The 20,542-nt window shown below is 37.6% G+C and overlaps 1 protein-coding gene across 6 annotated transcripts in view; it reads left to right on the top strand.

Moving 5' to 3' along the window:
- Positions 1-20,542, top strand: part of ERBIN (erbb2 interacting protein) — a 120,711-nt gene that overhangs the window by 21,164 nt on the left and 79,005 nt on the right. The gene's annotated exons all lie outside the window — the stretch shown is intronic.

Raw genomic sequence — 20,542 nt, 5'->3', positions numbered from 1 at the left:
CTGACTAGAATGATATGGGGTTTTTTTTATTTTCCAATTTTTGTCCCTAATTGAAGTGCCACAAAAGTCTTTGCTAGATTACAGTATATACTGGAATAGGATAATATACTGTCTTAGTCTTCATAAGGAATGTTGGGCAAATGCATTTTTTTTTATTCTGCTCTCACCATCTTTTGCTCTGATTTGAGAATATAGTTAGAATGCACCCACAAATATGTGTAACTAACCACAGAAAATGTTTGACTTTTGAGAGAGGAAATATTTTTATGGCAAAAATAATGTTTTAAATGCTTAATAATTGCTGAAATTATGTGCTTGGAAGTAGAGAAGTCGCAATACTTAAATTAGGTAAAATTGTGAAAAGAATTACCAGGTGTAGGAGCTTTTTACTTGGAAATGAGTTCATGGGGACAGAGTGGGTTTTAATGAAAAAAGTTAGATTTTGAGGAGCATATTCTGTTTTTGAGAAGAAAACCCTAAATATATATATAAAATACTTGATGTTCTGTGTGATGGCTTCACAATTGTTTCTGTACATCCTTGTTTACAGAATTTTAAGAAGTGCAATTTTTCTCTGTTAAACTTGGGAGATTTCTTTCATAATTCTCTGACTAGAGAATGATATTGTGGAAAAAACTGTCACAAAAGAGAAACCATTTTATCATTTGAATAGGTTGGGACTGCTAATAAGCTGCTACTGCCAAGCTAACCCCAAAGTGGAAGAGTTCAGGCAGCAGTGCACAGCTTGGATTTAGAGGAGGTTCTTTCTTTTTTTATGCTACTAATATTGTTCAGTAACATTGAATATGTGTAAGATAATAGGCAAGTACACATATTTAAATGTTGCTAATAATTTTATGTTAAATTAGAACATTGTTTTATAATCCTAGTTTCATTGTGAATCTCCTTGTTTCTACTTGGAAACACTTCAGTATTACTGGGGCAATTCAAATGGTATGCTTAAATGTAGAGCTTGTTTCTTGCTTTGAAATAGTTTGCTCTTAAGTCTAGTCCCCTTTTCACTCCTAACAGTTGATTCATTAGCAGCTTTGATTAATGAGTCTTTACTGGGGGAAGAAAATATCTACCTGCTAAAAAGAACAGGATTGTGAAGCAAATGCTTTTTGATAAGCTTGTGGCTGCATACATATCTTTAATAGCTGAATCGTAAAGCATGTTGTAATGAAAAATTTACTGTAGGCATTACAAAAGATCTAATAAGTGTTCTTCATGTTTTGTGATCGTCTTGGATAGAGGCTTTTTCATGCCAATTTGGTATGTGTTCTCCAGCTTCTCAAAAGCTTTTTGTAACGAGTAGATTTCTGGGAAAGTCGCTGTATTTGTCAAGCTGCTAAATTCATAGCACAATATTAAATGCTTAGGTCCAATATGAACATAATGTATCAACATGTATTTGCAGGTACTGAAATATGACATGGAAATAGAAACTGTAAACAAGTTTTTACTTGAGAATAGTCAAAGTACATGAAAGAAACATAAGACTAAAAGTTGTCAGAGTTCTTTTATTTTTTTAACTATTTGTAATCGTCTGATAGGTGAATTTGACAAGGCTCTGAAATCTTCACTCTTACAGTGTATTGCAGCTTGTTTATTGATGTATTTGGAGATTGTTTGGTCTTCTGACAGTCCTTCATTTAAGGATGCAATTTTGAAGCTGTGTAATTACAGTTAGTTAAGGAAATTCCTATTTCATTGTCTTGCTATCAAGACTTCCACCTGAATAAAGAAGGCTGCGTTGACTAAAAAGGATTCTCTGTATCCTATCCCTTCAGTATTCTTGTGACTTCTTTATTTTGGATGTGTTCCAAGATTCTTACATAAGCTCTGGTTTGCATATTTAATCTGTGAGTCCTCTTGACTTGCTGATTCATTTCTCCTTGTAGCAATAAATGCTGCCTTAATTCTCCCCCTTCCTAGTTATATTTGACAAGTTCTGGCGTGAAATGCCTGCTCCAACATATCTCAGGTGTTCCAGCTGTGAAGGTTAAACTAGTCAGCATGAGATGTATTTTATCTTGGCAATGCACTTGGGGAACTCATTGTTCTGTGAGCCTGGTGTTCCCTGTAGTGTAGGTGAGGTTATGGACAAGCTGTCTCAATAACTGAAATGATTTTCAGACCCATAAGCACTTCTATTAACATATTCTGGCCTGCTTTGTTGAATGTTTTTTTCATTTAGGACACCAAAAGAATAGTAGTTAGTTTGTCCCTTAAAATGTGTACACTGCTGAGAGTCTAAATAAGATTAGGTTATCATAGGGTTGACTTGTATGAACAAGCTTGCTGGCTGTCACATGGCCAGAATTGGGTATTGTAAGGAAAACATCCTGTCTCCATAGAGGCAACTTTGTTTAATTCTATGCAAAGGCTAGATGTTGGGGTACTAATGCTTGCATTACGTAAGCAGTTCTTGAATCTTGTTTGTCATTTAGTAGCTAGCAAATAAAAAACTTCTTAAACAGTGTCATAAATGTGTGGTAGTGTCAGAGGGGAAGTGTGCGGAGAATTCTTCTAAAGTATTTAAATAGCATATCTGACTTCCTTTTCCTTCTCTCCTCTGCTTTTCCATCTGCATTATCCCATGGAGACAGAATCAAATGCTAGCTAATGTAGGCAAGTTAACTTGCTTTCAACAGTTGTCTTTGAATCCCAGTGCCTATTTCTTCAGTTGAGATATTGCTTCTGTGTCATTCACAGACCTCTCTGACAATTTCTCTTTTCCTTTTGTTTCTTCTTTCCCCTGCTAACCCCAGGATATTTTTTTCTTAATGGTCCAGTTGAATACATTATAATATGAAAGTATATTTTCCTCCTAGTGGGAAGAGGTGATGGTGAAACAGAAATGCCTGATAGAATAGCTTAGTTTCAGTGATGTCATAAGCAGCTGTGGGAGGTTGTAATGGATGTGCCATAGTTTGTTTTTCTGCCAAAATACTTGTCTTAATATGAAGAATGGTATGAGTTTACAAATTTAATTGCACAAGCTTATATAAAAATTACAATTTTCTTCTTGTATCACTGCTGTGTCAGGGGCATCATACAACAATGGTGTGGAGAGCTGTACAGATGGATGTTTTACAGAATTCCACATCAGGATGAGAAATACTGGATGTCACTAAATAAGACCAGGTAAATTTGAAGCTAGCCAATCTGCATCAAGTTCAGTCCAAAGAAGCCTTGTACACAGAAAGCAAAAAGAATGAGTTGCTTTAATTTGTAGGGAAGGAGTAGCATGGGATGTGCCATGTGTTTTGGAATGCTATACTGCCATGATGATATTATACTACAGATTACCTATCTGTGAAGACTTCTAGTCATCCAAGACAGACAGTCATTTTTGATTAAATGGCATAGTGTTTCTGCAGGTCCAAGTGGTCTTCTGACACTTCTGTTGATAAGTAAATGAAGACAAAGATGATAAGAGTGAGCTAGCTGACTAGGTAAGTGATGTAAAGGAGTGGGCTTTCCTGTTATGAATTGGCAGCTTCATTTTAGGGTGAAAAGAGATGACAGATTTTCCTCAGATAAAAATGACCTGAAGTAAACATACTTACAGAGAAGAGGCAAGTAGAATATCTATTAAAGCATGTGCAGAAGTAAAAATACCTGATACAAATGCAAGATACTGGAAATACTGCTCATGAAAGACTGATGAATAATTCTAAGAATATTTATTAAGAAAAAAGTGTTGGGTACTCAGTTAGAAGGAGAAATGCTTATGGTTGATCTGCATAGTGTCACTGACCCATGGTAGAAAAAGTGATGTGTTTGATGGTTAAAATAGCTGCTGGCAATTTAGGAAGGGCAAAATGATGAAAAAGGACAATTCTATTTTGATGAGAACTGAAAAAAAATAACACTTATCAATTGGTTTTCTCTGTGGCCACAGCAGAAATAGCTTGCTATGGACTATAATATTGCAGTCACATACAGGATGACTAACTCCCTAAGTACAGGAAACTTAATTTTATGTGCAGGTGGTCTTGTACTACTAATACTAAATATTCATTTAAAAGATGATGGATGCAGTATTTTTAGAAGTAATTATAAAAGGACTTGGAGTAGCACCTATTATTTAAAGGAGACAAATAACCAGTAGTGTATTTAAAACCTTGTTTTTGATCAAGTATAAATGACTGTGAATTGACTTTGATTGTACATAATAAATATGAAGTTTAATCAGCAGCATTTATTTGTTCCTTTTTATAAAGATCACTTGGAAGCCATTCAGTGAAATCATCTGTATAGAAATTCCTTTTCTACTCAGTTTTGAAGGGAAATCAGTTAAAGGATGTTTTACTAGATGCTTAGAAAACATTGAATCTAAAACAGGCTAATATAGTAGTGAGAAGTGTGCATCTGTTAATTAAATGGGGGAGGGGAAAAAGCCATAGCAGTGAATTGTGGGTTAGAAGCTTCAGAAAGTAAAGGATGAAGGGGGTCTACCTAAGATATCTAGGAGGCTAATATTAGGACCACTAAAGTGAATGAGAATGAGATAAAATATACCAAAATATACTTCTTTTTAATAAATTTAACAGATATGTTTAACTTGCTTGGCAGAATAGGAGACTTTTGTAATTATGAAAGTTGAGAAGAACTTGATGATCAACAGACAAATGGTTCACATTATAAATTTTTTTGATCAGCTGGGAAATTGTTTGACTGTAATCCTGTAATAAGTTAGGTTAATTCTGCCTTTATGGTAGAGGATTATTATTTTCCCTGGAATATCATGTCAAACTCTTGTTTTACTCTTGTAGTTCCCTTTCTCTACCCCTTGAACTAGTTGTGTAAGTGAGAAAGGAGCACTGCTTATCTTTTGCAGTTAACTGCTGCTGTTTGAGGATAAAATTCTGCTTGATTTGACTCTCTGAGGGTAGGTGGAGAAACTCCTCTGGTCTTTTTTGCTACTACCAAGCCATGTAAAATTCAACCAAGAGAATGTTCTTGCTCAGTTTAAATGTTTATATGGCTTTTGCTTCAATCCTTCCTTACTTTTTGTGCTGAAAAGCAAAAAGTATTCCAGGGTTATTCTGAATCTCTATTCACAGTTACAAATATTGTAACTTATTTTGGAATAATACCTCCCCTCGAATCCAGAGGTAAAACTTTCTGAAAGTTTGGATCTTTTGTTTCATGTAGGGCCATGTAGTTCTGTTTCATGTAGGGCCATGAAAATGTTGGGAGGGCTAAGGTACCTCTTCTGTGAAGACAGGCTGAGAGAGCTGGGGTTCTTCAGCCTGGAAAAGAGAAGGCTCCAGAGAAACCTTACAGGAGTTTTCAGTATCTGGAGGGTGCCTACAAGAAAGATGGAAAGGGACTTTTTGCAAGAGTGTTTGGTGATAGGACAAGGGGGAGTGGCTTTAAACTGAAAGAGGTTAGGTTTAAATTGGATATTAGAAAGAAATTCTTTCCTGTGAGGATTGTGAGGCACTGAAACAGGTTGCCCAGAGGAGCTGGGAAGGACCCATCCCAGACTAGATCAGGCTTTGAGCAACCTGATCTAGTGGAAATTGCCTTTGCCTGTGGCAAAATGGTTGGAACTAATGATCTTTAAGGTCCCTTCCAGCACCAGCCATCCTATGATTCGGTAGCTGACCTAATTGGAGCACAAGGGGAAAAAAACCTACCTTCTTGAAGATATCAAGAAAATTGGTTGACTCCTGTCTCTCATGGTAGAATTGTGGGCTTATTTTTCTCCCTGAATAAAAAAATCAGGACTCAAAGTATTTCTTCTCTTGATTTTATGTTTTTTATTAAACTTAATTTGTTTTTTTTTGCTTACTATGGAACAGTAAACAAACAGACCAGGTAGATATGTCTGCTTTAAATTTTCTTTTTAGAAAGCCTAGATGTTTGTACCAGCATAGCTGTACTATTTGCTTTTTATGCATGTATTTGTATAGGTGTAACACATGTAGTGCATTTTCATTCACGATGGGTAAAATCAATTATTTCCCAAAGCACTATGATTACCCTTTGTGTAATCTAAAGGAGTTTCAGTAAACAAACTGGAATTGCCTCTCATGATTCAACACAAGTGTAGGATAGACAACAGGTTGATTGTCCTTCAGATCAGGTTAGGGTGACTTAGCTCGATAGAGGAGCACATGATGTGGGGGATGGTGATGGTAAACACTATTTAGTTTGATGAGCAGTAGTATTTGCACAACAGCAGTCTGGTAGGTGTTGGGATTTTATTTATAAGCATTGTTGTGAATGCAAGAAATGAGGAAAATACGAAGGAATACATGGTGAATACATTTTATATACGTATGTGGGAATGTTGTCAAGAGTTGCTCTGAAAAATTGGTGAAGCTAGGTGTCTTGGTTTGAAAAGGAAGGCAGGAGTCTTCTTTGAAATGGAAAATGTGAACCCCCTTCCTCCAAATTATTATAATTTTGAAATTAAGGGGCTCTCAGGCGAAGATATTGGAATAGGAATAACAGTTCTTTACTAGGAAAACTAAAAAATACAAATGTAATAGTACAAACAAAAAAACCCCAAAACTACTGACAGAGCCAGAGTGTGGCCTGACACCCTGTGGGTCAGGGTGTTGGTAGCACTCCTATCCAATGGTGGCTGCAGTCCTCCTGCAGTGCCAGGTGTGGTTCTGTTGGAGCAGCGATCCTGTAGAAGGGTGGAGTTTTCCTCTGAAGGTCCCGTGGTGGTGTAGATGGGTTCGGTCTTCCTCTGGGAATGCAGTGGAGAAGACAGCTCCTCCTCTGGGAATCCAGTGGGAAAAGACTGCCTGTGGTGTTCCAAATCTCAGAATACATCCAGGTAGGAATGCTTGGCTCCTCCCCTGGGCAGAATGCTTGGCTCCTCCCCTCCCATCTCACAATGGGATGATGTAATTTTATCAGTCATGCAGTGACACTCAATGGCTCATCAACAGAAGATATCTCCCCAGAGGGAGGATTGGTTGTGGGAGAGATAAAAAAACCTGCCCAATTAACAGAGGATGACTGCCCAACCTCTAACAGATGGGAAATAGAATACCCCCAGACCATACTTTACAACACAGGAGACTAGATAGATGGTGGTAGAAGCTAATTTTATTGATTGGGGAGTTTCCCTTTTGATTTTGAATGAGAAAATAGTTTGAAAAATAAGAGAAATAAGCTGCTTATATCTTCAAAGGAAAAGGGGCAAAGTAGGAGTACTTAAACCAACAATATAGTTAAGCAGTGTCCTAGAAATTATTTTTGTAGTAAGTATAATTTTTGGGGGGTTAAGGTTTTGTTTTGGGTGTTTGGGGCTGGGGACAGATGTGACTACAGAGATTCAAAGGATGAAGAAGCAAAGAGAGTTGTGGGTCAGAGTAATGGACATGGTACTGGTGATTTCCAGAAGTAAGCAAAGGACGTGATAAAAACATTGTTGCTGATGGTTGAATTTATGTTTGGTTTTATATGCATTGAATGTAAGTAGACCATCCCCAGCTGTGCTTATCATCTGGAAAATTCTTTAAGATGGAAGCATGTCAGGGACACTAGTATTAGAAAGGCTGGCGAAGCAACTTGGGGTATGAAAAAAAGCATATTGAAACAGAAGAAGCAGCAGAAGAGTGGAGAGGGAGGTGCTGACCTACAGCAGAAGAAACCACAATGGAAAGATAAGGAAGCAAGAGAGCTGACTCTTTGGGGGCTCTCACTATTATTGAGGACTTTGTCACTGGAAGGGTCACCTGTAGACCTATACTAGGTCTCGGAGAAGTCTTGGACTGATAGGAGATATTAGCAGTCCAACCCAGCTTTTCTTTTCCCTTTTTTATATTTTGATATTTCTCTTTTCCTTATTTTCCTTTTTATTCCCATACCTCTGAAACAGTCAAATTTTGACTTAGGCTCCTCATTTTCAAGCATGTGAACTGTAGTTTTCTTCACATGCATTGAAAGCAAACAGTAACCATAGGAGATAAAGATTTGGTATCTGTAGGCATTTTTACATCTAGCAAGATTTAAGTTTAAGGCTCATTAGTCTTAAACTAGTGAGTAGGTGTTAGATAAATTGGTTAACCTCTGTCTCTCAGTATTTGCTATTCCAGATTTAGATGCTGGTCTCTAGTCTAATCAAAGCTGTTGAAAACGTTTGTTTCTTTTTAAATGAGGTGCTAATAACAGTACTGCTATCTAACTGCTGATGTTCATTCTGGTCTCTGTTTTTATGTGCCATATTGTTAATGCTTATTCTCTGCCCAGTCTCTTACTATTGTTAACACCAGAAAACATAAATTTCATGTGCATTATTTTTTGGATTTCTGTAATTTTATGGGAAAACTCGACTATGTGCATGGTCACAGAGCATATACATTAAAACTGTTGAGTAATTTTGTCCATCATTTTAAGTCTAAGTTCTAAACTCTTAATGGTATTAAAATGAAAGCTGGTATCTAAAATGAAATAAGTCCATTAATCTCACTGTTGATTCTCAGTACTGAGGTTTTTTCCATACTAGAGAATATTCTAGTGCTTTTTCAACTGTTAACAGAGTTGACTGGCATGTTAGGAATCAACCTGTTGGAAAGGGTTGATTTTATTCCCTTTTTTAGTTACTGTGTCTTATTGCTAGGCAGAATATTGCATAGACGTAATCTAATACAGTTTTTCTCCTACAAATTAGAATCCAGTAATCTGCACATAAACAGGTGACTTGCTTTATTGCTAGGAAATCTTTAAATACAGACTTAGTTGATTTGCCCAGATCTTGTACTAGCTTGTTGAAGATCTGGAATATCCAGAAAAATACTCATTTTAGATTAAACAGGTGTTAGGTTGTTTTTAAAGCTCATATCTGATTGTTTTTGTCTTTACTCAGCACTGAGAATGGACTGGTATCTAGAAGCCAGAAACCCCTAAGAACCTCCATTGTTTGGCTATCAGATCTAATAAGCATTTCACTTGTTACTGGAAGACCTTTTGAACTGGAATGGGCAACTACAGCAGAAAGGATTTTGGAAGATGTATGGATAATCTTCAAATGCCTTTTAGGGCATGCATTTTGGTAGTGCCTCTATCAGTATATGATACTGCAGACTAAACACAAACAGCCATTTCTGTATGTGATGCTGTGTTGGTTTAAATTAAACTTAATAAAAAAGGGTAAGAACTGAGACAAAACAACCCTCACTGCAATCTCATTATTGGAGGGAGTATAACAAACTCATATCCTGCTCCTTTGCAGAGACTGCCATCCACACATGATTTTTTTTTTAAAGTAACAATTATGGGTTTGTTTTTTCAGATTGAGAAGCTATGTCTGCATTGGTTACTTCAAGTTCAGTCCGCATGGTTGGTTTTTTATAGACAGGAACAACTAGGACTATTTTCCAATAAATTAAATTCAGCATATTAATTTCCTTAAATTATATTGTGAGCTGGGGATTAATTACCTTGCAGCTCTGCAATTTCAAATAACAGAAATTTTTAATTACCTTAATGAGCTGTTTGCCTTTTTGTTCAGGTAGTTTATGGGCCTGGATTTTTTTGTATGTTAGAATAGGATTGATATCCTGTTATGTAGCAAAAAATCCAGGGGGATTCTGTAGCTTCTTTTCATCTGTGAAACAAATCACCTGTAACAATATTTGCAGAATATAAATTAGCTGCAACAAAGGGGTTGGGCAGCTTTAAATTATATGATAAAAAGTTACAATTGTGCTCCATCGTTGGTTCTCGGGCAGGTAATGAGATCTGACAGCAAGCCAAGGCTTAGTGTTTAGAAATTGGCTCAAACCATGAGATTAGGCAGTAGCATTAGTCTTTTAGAGAGTAATGTGATAATGTCACGGAGTTACAGATCATACCTCGGTGACAGATGATGCATGCCTGTGTGAAGTGTAGTAGGGTAAAAATACTAACTGGTTTGATGTTTTATATGTTTAGTCATAATCAGTAGCTGTTGTAGTTAGTTAAAAATTTAAAATCAATTCAAACAGGAAATACCAGCTTCCAGGAAGATGCCTGTTCAATTATCCAGAGCTTACAAAAAAGTTTTGATACTGGACATTTGCCTTCAGGGTATATCCCTACTTCAGATCAGTGTGTTTTTAAAAATTCATCTCTGATTCTTCTTTGTTGCTGCTCGACTATTTATTTTTGTTTTCAATATAGAAATGTAACATTCCTCCTGGTACCTTTGTTACTGTTTATAGACAACACTGACTTTCAAGTTGGTGTGTGCAATAATTGACAGTTGAAGCTGTAATAAGTATCTGATGGTTCTTTTTTCTATTTAAACCCACTCAGACAAGCAATAACACACAAATATTTTTGTTTCACTTCACATGTTAAGAGCACAGCTGAAGTTAATTTCCTTCATGGCTATGAATATTTAGCAGCTTTGCAAGCATATTGTCAGATTGCTAATTGTATTTGTAATCCAACTGGCCAGTGATGTCTCCTAATTCAATTTTGTAAAGCAGTGAGGAACAAAATAAATGCAGAAGGAAGTAAAAGGTTCACAATAGCATTTGTTAATTGGAAAGTTATGCCTCTACACTTGTGGGGGGAAATGACACCTAAAAATAGCTTTAAGTGTTGCTTAACTAGCCTGCTCACCTCTGCCCTGAAAGGAAAGAGAACTCAGGAATTAACATACCCTAATAATGACTTGGCTGGTAGTGTGAGATCTATAATTAAGTATACAATTATATACAACAGCAACTGCTGTTAGTTTCTTCTCTTTTTGAAACAATTTAAATATGAAATCTCCATTATGATATAAAATTATGTTTCTGAAGGATGTGAAATGTAAAAGATTAATCCAATTCCTAATATCAGTTTCATAACTATTAAGACAAATTAGGTTTTATTACTTCTAAGAATTCAGTATTTTATGCACAATTTGATAATTTCTAGTATAAAGCCTCAGCTGTTTAATGATTTAAACTGTGTTGTGCTATCTCCTGGACCAGCCAGTAGCCATGAAAGGCTACAGGCACAAGATGAATTCAAACATTTGATGCCACAAACATTCTCAGAATTGGTAAAATTTGTAGTCTGAATTCTGTCATGACCGTCTGTATTTTATTGGTTTGAAACAGCTCTAAGGATTGGTTTTGTGCATAAGGTGTGTCATAACTGGCGGAGTATCCGCCTGTGTATCAAATGTCTATCTGACTGCCTAGGTCTTAGATGGAGAGAAATATACCATCTTTATTGGTCTTACTATGGGGGTGTAAGCAGTAGTGGTTCATCTGCAGGGCTGAAAGCTATACTCAAAGTGTTGTCCAAGAGGACTTGAACCTTAGGTTGATTGTCCTTCAGGACAAGAATACACTGTCTGGGACAATCTTGGGTTCATTCAGATGGAGGACTTATCCTAGGATTTGTTTGTTTAAGTTTGACATGTTTTTGGAGAATTGAGTATACAGGTTTTTATTCCCTACGCTTTCTCTCATGCTTGCACACACTTGCTTTAGTATCTAGATCACTTCTTTTTTCCTCATATTAAGTAGCTAACGTGTTATCTGTTAATGATCCATCTACTTAAGGCAATATTTAGACAAGTGCTGTTTGCACACAGAAGTGTGAGTGTTGGCTGCCACCAGCATTTTGTACATGCCCATGGTCTCTATAAGACTTGGTGCCATATTTCTGAAGTACTGCACAATAAGATTAGCTATGTCCCTTCCTTAAGTATTTCAATATCTAATAAAAGATATGGGTGTGATGAAGTGGGGAAGGAAAAAGGGTTTATCTGATGAATGGCAGTAGGCAAAAAGAAATTATCATGATAATAGCATAATACAAGTGAACCACCTACTTAATTTTGATCAAGTATGTCTTTCTAGAAACAGTGGTATACATTCTCTTGCTGTTTGGTGTGTATATATGACTGAGTTTTGTGATTTTAGTTATAAATTTTGCTACTGATTCAATTGGGATATTCTGTTTTATGTATTCTTATTCTCTTAGTCACTTGTTTTCCAAATTTTCCGCATTCTTCATCTTTCCCCTCATCAGTCTCTTGTTCTGCAGTGAAAAAAGGCTGAGTTTTGACCACATTTGCTGTGGCTAACAACAATAGCACTGAAAAAGCTTTGACCTTTCGGAGTGCTCAGTCTGTGATCCATGTGCTGATGGGAAACTAAAGAATGAAGGGGTGCAGGGTGAAAAGGAACAGGGCCACATAGGAACATAGGGTGAGGGCACCAGATCTAAATTGTTTTCTCTTGGATTTGCAGCCTCTCTTGTTACACTGGGTGCTTGTGTCACATTGTGGTGTTAATTGGCTTTCTGATGTCACAGAGATACGTTCAGTTCTCTCAAAAGTTAATGTCAATTCTATAGTAGCAGTGGAAATCTTTGAAATGGCTGAAGCTTGTGTGAAAGTTGTAGCTTGAAAAAAAAATTGTTCTTTCTTTTTAATTCCTATATTAAACCAGTTGGATTCTTTTTGTTACCACTAACAACAAAGCTTCTTCAGGGTTAACTGGACCTCAGTCTGTAGCTTGGCACATCTGCTCACTTTTAGTCACTGAGCTAGCACAACTGTCATTTTTAGAAAAATGGTTTGGTAAAGAATTGTAACGCTGCACAAGGTACAGGTTGTTCCTATTCTGAAATATGTTGATCTTGTCCCTAAGAATGATTTGTGAGGACATGATAAGTGGTCTACAAAGCCACCTCCGGTAGTTTTCTGTTGTGCATGGGTTTTTTTTTTTGTTAGTTTTTTTATTAAGGTCAGCTACTGCTATATTGTATACTTCAAAGAGAAGAATCAAGTTATTATGAAGAGATCACTATACTTGTTTATTTTGTATTAAGACAGGTCTATGTTAAATGAGTACAGTGTTTAAGGACACTGTGAATAGTAATGTTTTAAAGTCTTCATGAAATTCTTAATTTTTAGCATTAAGTTGGGAGTAGAAAACCAGTGTTGTTTCTGTGTTTTCATTTCTGTCTTGGTTTCTTGTTACATGAGCTAATGTGATGGCATCAAGTAACAGAAACAGTAGACATTAGTAATGCCTTAACTAGAATGATTAGGAACAGCATAAAGTAACAGTTTAATCCCCCTCACATTTACCAATCTGGAAAGCAACCTTCATTATAGATTTTAATAAATTGTAAGTCTGAAACCCAACCTTACTTTCTTGTAAAGCAGAATATATTGATATAACTGTATTGGTTCTGCAAAGAGATTTACTTCATACCTTTTTTTATAATGCAGGCTGGAACATTTTATATTATGCATTCATGTATGATTGAATCATTGTGATTATTCAGTTGCTTTAGTAAGAGTTGGAAAATGACTACCTAAGATAGTAATTACTTGACTAGACAATTTTGCCAGAGTGGAGGCATAGACACATGTACCACCACAGTTAACAAAAACCATTAAGTCTCAGCTTTCTCCCCCGGAAATGCTTGCAAATAATCCAACTGATCTGCTTCCTTTTTTACAAACTGATATTGACCTTAACTCAAAAGTAGAGTTTGACTTTGTAGCATCTAATGTTGGCTTGCTCTGGTGTGGTAGACTGGGTGGTAGGTTGGACCACATGATCTGGAGGTGCCTAAGAACCTCCATCATTCTGCAGTTTTCAGTGCTTGGGAAAGAAAGTAAAATAATGCTATATGTTACTACTTCTCTGGGGAATAATGGGGTTTAAAGGCAATTACAAGTCACAATATGATTCTTACCTGTAACATCTATGCCTCCTCAGGGTGGATAGATCTACAACTCCTCAACAGTTGTAGATCTAACTGTTTATGTTTAATAACGACATGGTATTTTGTTCTTTACATTATTGAATAACTTTTCAGAGCATATGAGCTGAGGCTTATGCTTTGGGAAACAGGCATCTTGATTCATAAATGATTTCTTGCAGTTTGATGAGATCCAAAACTCCTCCAATCTGGTGCATGTGCATTACAGCATTTTCCACTGATGAGATCAAATGCTGACATATTGGTAATTTCTGCACTATCTGCATTGCTATAAAAGGGAGTTTTGAACGCCAGACGATTTTCCTAGGTCTAGGTATGTTTGTTTTATTGCAAAACCACAATTTGCACTCAGAATACTTAGACAAGGTTTTTGTAGCTATATCCACAGAGGTGGAAATGTTGCCTTTAAAAAAGTTGAGGTCACAGGTGCAGTCTTCATTTATGACTTGGAGACTCTTTTTTGACTAGCTTTCCCAAGAAAAAGTAGTCAACCACAAAATCCATCAGCTCTGATTTATTTGTGTATGCACAGGTATGAATGTGTTTCCTTAACTGTCTTGTGCAAAAGTGCCATTGTGATATGGAAAATAACAAAATTTCACTTTATTGCACTCTGGGCAGTCCATTAAGTTTTAAGATAATTAAAAAGACCTCTAATAGAACTGTAGATCTGGCAGAACAGTGAAACTCTTTAAATTAAGATATAAGTCATATAGCAAGTTAGCCAGTCCAGGGACTTGTCATAGTGCTTTTGCATTCCATATGTGTGTAAGCATACCCTTAGCCCTTGGCAGAACACTTTTGAACTGCATGTCCCCTGCAGTACACCAGCAGGTTATTTTGGGGCATTCTGGAAGCAAATGTGAACCTTTGTGTGCCTGCTTAGAATGTGCTCTCAGCTGTCCTCTTCGTGCATTAAAGGATCCTGGTTGTCAGCAGCTCTGACAGCAGTGGTACTAGGAGGTAACAAATCCTCAAGCAGGTCAGTCTCATGCTGCTTGAGGTAATGTTTTGTTATTAAAGTCTTGGACTTGACCACCCCAAATTAATAGAAAGATACTTCTGCTCCCTGAAACTTGCTGAATCTCTGTAAATGAGACAGTTCCATTTTTCTTTGCTTCACTCTAAATGTCTGTCTTTGTTTCAGATACTGAAACAACAAGAAACAGTGGGATAGGATGACAGCATCTGCTTCCAGGAAAAGCAAGATGAATTTGTTTTCTGAGAGTGTTCTCTGGATCCTTTGTATCTCCTTGGTCCTTCTCTCTTATCCTTCCTTGTTCCCCTGTCTGGGAATTTGAGATGGACTACGCTGTCTGTGGTCTACAGGCCTTTCTACTTTGTGCAAAATATATTTAATTTCAAAAGATATACTGTCTAGAGATAAATATTTTCTCAGCTGTGTTTATCTTTTGTTTCCTCAATCAAAATCATATGTTGTTTTGTTTGTTCAAGCTAGCTCACTGTAAGGCACACATTTCCCTCCAATGTGGCAGGTTGTGAATTAGAATCTTGCAAGTAAACACTGACAGTAAAACTTACTTATTATCATTGCATATGAAATGATTATGCTCATCTTCATGTACTCCCCTGACACTTAAAAAAAAAAAATCTGGTTATGGGTATCCTTTGGCAGGCAAAGTCTTCTTGTACTTGGTATCTTCAGTGATACCAATGGTGAAGACAGTTGCTCTTTCTCAGTCTTTGGAATGCTTCATCTTCCTCATCCCCATTTCAAAGGGCAAAAAGGCAACTGATCTCCTTGCCATAAAATTGTTCTTGGTTTACTAGACTGGTTTTAGTGGATCAGTATGGGATCTCTTTCTGCTTGATATGAGTCTCTAGTATGGATGATTTTGATCAGTCTAAAGTCTTTTTAGCTAAATATACTTTCCTGCTGAATATGAATGGATGGTTAAGGACAAGCACAGATAATCTGGATTCTGCAATACTCTCCTGGAACTATTTAAAGAAATATTTTGCTGGTTTTACTGCTTTCAGTATTTAAAATGGAGGATGGTTATTAAGGGGTAAAGGCTGCCTGAAATGCCTCTGAAGCAAGCAGTTTTTAAGATATTATTTGTCACTGTAGAGCGCAACACGGCGCAAAGCACCAGGACTCCATCAGAAGGCTGTATAGATCTATTTATTAAAGCAACATGTTGCCTTTATAATTTTACAAGATATTTACACTTGCTTAACAAACACATACACTGCCCATTGGTCATGAAAAAGAAACTCTCTCAAAACTCTCTCAATAGGTGAAAAGGAGCCACGTCACTCTGTGAGTCAACTAAAGTCCATATCTTTTGACTTTCTCTCTTTCTTCACATTGTCATGGTGATAGCCTTGGTACTTTCCTTGAGAGAGATATGATGCTTTCCTTATCTTCAGGAAGCCTTCTCTGGCACACTTATTTCCAACCCTTGCTGAAATGAGGAGCGTGTTGCAGTTTACCCACTCTCTCTCTCTTGCTCTCTCTCTTTTTCCTTTTTTTTTTTTTTTTTTTTTTGGTTATTATTGTTGTTGTTTGGTTTTTATTTTGGGGGTTTGTTTGTTTGGTTTGTTTGGTTTGGTTTTTATTTTTGTTTCCTTAAACAGTTTGGGGAAAGTAAAAACTGCTTGGGCCTCATTCATTGTACTGAAGTATAACCCTATATCCTGATCTGTTGTATGAAAGTTTGCTACATGTTCTGGGTACATCAGTATTCTTTTCAAGTCAACCTCCAAAGCCAAATGAAAGAATTCTGAGGATCTCAAGTGAACTGTAGCCCCATTATAGAAGGCAGCCACATTTGTCCGACACGACTTCCCCTTAGTGAAGATGTGGTGGATGTCACAAATCACCTCCTTGTTTTCAGTGTGCCTTAACAGAGTTTTCAGGAGGGTCTGCTCAGTGATCTTTATGAGCAGTGAGGTGAGACCTGACTGACTTGTAAATTCTATGGGGTTTTATTTTCCTTTAAAAAAATTGTGGTTATATGTCCTTTTCCCAGTCGTTAGAACTTCCACAGCTTCTCAAGTTAGATAGGTAGTGGCTTACCTACTTCCTTTGTCAATTCCTTCAGGATCTGTGGATGCACCTCATTGGGTCCCATGGACTTGTGAACCTTCCTGTTCACTTAGATGGTCAAAAACCAGATCTTCTACAGCAGATAGTTAGTTCTTCATTCTTCCAGTCCCTGTCTTTGTTTCTGCAGCTCTGGTGAGGTAGCTGGAGAACTTGCTGGTGAAGGCTGAGCCAAAAAAAGTAATTGAGTGCTTTGGCCTTCTTCATGTCACAGGTAAGTAGTTCTCCCATTTACTTTGGAGGGGAGCCACATTTTTATAGTCTTCCTTCTATCACCCATAGAAGGAAGAAATAGAAATAATAGAAATCCTATAGAAATAGAAATAATAGAAATCCTTTAGAATGCCTATAGAAATAATAGAAATCACCTTTCTTCTCTAAGGAAGGAACTGTAAAGATTATCGAGTTCACACCCTCCTTCTCTGGACAGTTCCAAGGATGGGGCATCCACAACTTCTCTGTGCAGTCTGTTCCAGTGCTTCCTCACCCTCATGGTAAAGAATTTCTTGTACTGGACACAGTACTTCTGTGGGGTGTTACAAGGGCAGAGGATAGGGGCAGAATCACTTCCTTCCACTGCTGTTTTGATACAGACCAGGATACAGTTGGCTTTCTGGGCTGTGGGCACACACTGTTGTCCAGCTTTTTATCCAGGAGAACCCTAAAGTCTTTCTTGACAGGGCTGCTCTCACTGAATTTGCTTCCCAGTCTCTGTTTATGTCTGGGATTGCCCCGACCCAAGTGCGGCACCTTGCATTTGGCCTTGTTGAACTTGGAGGTTCTCATGGATCTGCTTCTAAAGTTTGTATGATTCCTTCTGTATGGCAAAGAAAGTATCTTGTGGAAGCTTTTCTAGTTGCCCTTGATGCCCCTGGCGAGATCTAATTTTACCTGTGCTTTAGTTTTCCTAACCTGATCCCTGACTGCTCAGACAGTTTTTCACTAATTTTTTTTGGCTGTCTGGCCTTGTTTTCACCCTATCTAGGTTAAAGCCAGTGGTAAGTTGGAAATGAAATACTTGGTGAAATGAGAAATACTTGTCCACTTAGTTGTGAGCAACCCCTGGAGTGCAGTGATTGGAATGGCTGCTCTGGGTCAGACCAGCAGTCCAGCTGGCAAGCATTTATAGTAGCATTTGGGTTTTAATCAAGAAAGAGTACAAATGGGGCATATACATAAAATAGCTCCTGCTCTTCATAAAACAGAGTGCTAGAGTTTTTTGGTTAGGGAAACATATTGAGACTCAGTCTGATGTGATTGATATAGTTTCCTAGAGTTTGGTTAAATAAGATTTCATTAGGTGTTTTTACCTTGAGAGAAAGTAACCGCTAGTCATCTGAAGCACCTGTTACCACTCCTGCAAAACAACTAAAAAAGTGGTGAACTGAACTAGCTGAGGTCTTTGTGATGTTGCACCCTTAGGGGGAAGGGAGCACCCAAGATTTGTAGATACTCATTGGTTGAAAGGAATGAGAAGTCAGATGATCCACAAAAGCTTATGAAGTTTTATTAGTAAATTACACACTTGGCTTGGAAATTGGTATGTTAGTACACTGGCCTCTAATATAAGCACATGACCCTGGATTTTGGATAAAGGGGTAGGGTGTAAGGGAAGAGAGAGATGAATTTAAGAGGGGGAGAAGGGAAAGAAAGAAGGAAAGAGATTACCAGTCCTGGCTGCAGCATCAATTCAGCTGATGGGATGTCCTGGGGCCACTTCCTCGGTTTAGATCAGGGTACCTATTAGTAGCTTTCCCTGCCCTGGGGATATGTCACACTTTCTATGCAAATTACTTACGACTCACAGTCCATTCTTCCAGGTCCTTGTGGAAATGGGTCAGAGGGCTTTGGGTCTTTGGTGGTCTTGTTCCCCCCATAGAGTCCGTGCCTGCTTCTCCACCTCATTTCTCTGTTTGTGCTGTACTGCAGTGTGCTTAATTCCAGGAGGTAGATCAAAGACCTTTGTCCCAGAGGAGTGCTGTCCTACCTCTGTGTGGCCCCTTGTCCAGTCACATCTTGTTCTTTCTCACAGCATGTTATTGCCAACAGTCCTTGGCTGGTGCCACAGCCACCCTGCGACTGGTGTTTGAGACAAACACGTTAGTCCCTTGTCTCTAGATTTCTGCAGTTCTGGTGCATGGTTACTTTGAGCTCCTCTAAATATCCCACTTTATTTTCTTAGGTTGTTTTGTGCAAACTGTGTGGTGATAGGAGGGTTTCTGCTATTGGAAACTCATTGATGCTTACAGTTATAGCTACAGCACATCCTGAGCTGTCGTCTTTTGATTGAGGCTTAAGGTTATGTGACTCAGTGTCACAGTTTCAAGTGACATTACGTTTGCACTGAGTTCGTTGCTTTTGTTTGATTTTGTAACTGATGTCTCTTGTTCAGAGGCTTGTGCAGCTTCTAAATCATTATAAAGCAGCATGACATGAAATATCCAGGTAGCCTCATGTATTCTTCCCCTCATGCACACACTTGCTCTATTATTGCCTCTGGATGTTTGAGATTGGATGAGTTCCTTCTGCTTGGGTTGGAAGTCTGCAAACAGTTTAAATGGTAATGACTGCCTACCACTGGATTTTATTCTTTTAGGCATTTCAACAGATGCAGCCAAACAGGTGTCAGGAAATGATGCAAGAGTAATCCCTTTTTGTTTATTGTTTCTGTGATGATTATAGGGCTAGCTATTTCTTTGATAATTATTCTACTGCGAATACTTTGCCTGCAGACTCTTGACCTTAAGTCTTTATCTTTCAGAGGCATAATCACCTGACTGTCTCTTTTTCAGATTCAGCTCTGCACTGTTGTGTTCTCTGGATGAATTCTGCTTATTCTAGCACAACTATTGCAGACCTGCATTTCTTCTGTTCGGGAGTTTGTGTACAGTGCCTCTGAAATAGCTTTTGTAAAGATCACAGTTTTGCAGTAGGAGCAAAGTGGTGTGGGAAAGGAAAGAGGCATGCAGCCATGGCAATTTAACTGACTCTTCTAAGAGCCCAAGTTTCAGAATGCGTTTTGATCATTGACATCTTTCTTGATCTTTCTAATTGTCTTGAGTGGTTCTGCTCTGCATTTCTGAAGCTGGCTGAACTAATAGAATTTTTTTTTTCAGTAGGGTGCTTGAAAGGCTTGTGGCTTTAATATTACTTATATCCCTTGCTATTTGCATGTCTTGGATGCCCTTCTATTGAAAATAAATGTATAGATGTGTGCAGTGTAGTGTATTAGAGTTCATTTGGTATGAATGCAGAAGCTGACACCAGTGACTCCCAAAGGAGGAATAGGACATGTGATATGCAAAATTTGATTGTAGTGCAGTCCTTTTGTGGAAGTCCTGACTTCTGTGGGAGTTCATTGTCCTGTTTCTTACCCCAAAACAAGGAACTTGCTTTTCTCCTGGAAAAAGTTAATTTTAAATCTATTTCAGGATCTATTTATTTATTTCATGGTGGCTTAATTCTGCTTTTACTGGAAATAAATGAAATATAGTTCCATTTATAGGCAAATCCTTTGAATTTGAAGCTACTACCTGGGATCCTCACAACTTAAATCTCTTCTAGATACTGAGAATTTGACAGATTATACTCTGCTTGACTTAGCTTCTTATCTGCTCTACATAACTTTGTGTTTGGTTAGATGATCTGTCTGACCACAGTTAGCATTTAATGTCTCTGAAGATACGTTCTACTTCTGCCTTTGTTGGAAGCAAAATTAATCCTTCCCATCACTCCAGCCAACTAATTTTGTGTGTGTTCAGTCAAAAA

Source organism: Agelaius phoeniceus, chromosome Z, assembly GCF_051311805.1.
Source record: "Agelaius phoeniceus isolate bAgePho1 chromosome Z, bAgePho1.hap1, whole genome shotgun sequence".
In the NCBI taxonomy this organism is placed as follows: domain Eukaryota; kingdom Metazoa; phylum Chordata; class Aves; order Passeriformes; family Icteridae; genus Agelaius; species Agelaius phoeniceus.
This window is presented reverse-complemented; position numbering and strand designations above follow the sequence as displayed.